This window comes from Sinocyclocheilus rhinocerous, unplaced genomic scaffold, assembly GCF_001515625.1.
Source record: "Sinocyclocheilus rhinocerous isolate Xijiao unplaced genomic scaffold, SAMN03320098_v1.1 C35283820, whole genome shotgun sequence".
Classification (NCBI taxonomy): Eukaryota; Metazoa; Chordata; class Actinopteri; order Cypriniformes; family Cyprinidae; genus Sinocyclocheilus; species Sinocyclocheilus rhinocerous.
Genome location: NW_015745865.1, coordinates 1 through 429, shown reverse-complemented (window position 1 = coordinate 429; position 429 = coordinate 1). Strand labels below are relative to the sequence as shown.

At 36.8% G+C, this 429-nt stretch overlaps 1 long non-coding RNA gene across 1 annotated transcript; it reads right to left on the bottom strand.

Annotated features, from left to right (window-relative positions):
- LOC107734793 (uncharacterized) lies at positions 1 to 429 on the bottom strand. Its single transcript, XR_001639166.1, has 3 exons — positions 364 to 429; positions 147 to 241; positions 1 to 50 (listed from the first exon to the last, which is right to left on the bottom strand). It is a non-coding gene; the product is annotated as an uncharacterized LOC107734793 (long non-coding RNA).

Here is a 429-nt window from a genome sequence, read left to right as displayed (position 1 = left end):
CAAGTTCCATCGTAACAAACCAGGACTGATAGAATCCTTCTTGGTGGGTGCTGTAGTAATACGACACATTGTCATTTGAAGGTAAAGTGTAACATCTGTCGACATTTTCATTCCTTTTAATTATTGTCTTTAATTATTTCTCTCACCTGTAATGTAACTAACCACCACACCTACCAGCACGACTGCACTAGTTGACAGGGCTCCAAAGTACAGGTAGGATATTGAATAGATATTTTGAAGGCTGTATGAATTTAGTTGAAAAAAGAAAACGGTGCTATATTTTACATGACAAACATTCTGCAAGTAATTAAAGTCACACAAAACTTTAGTCATTATAAAATGTGATACAACTTTGACTCTCACCCATAATCCCGAGGGACTGATGATGCCAAGATAGAAGATTCAGTGACTGTAATGGTGCTGTTAAGC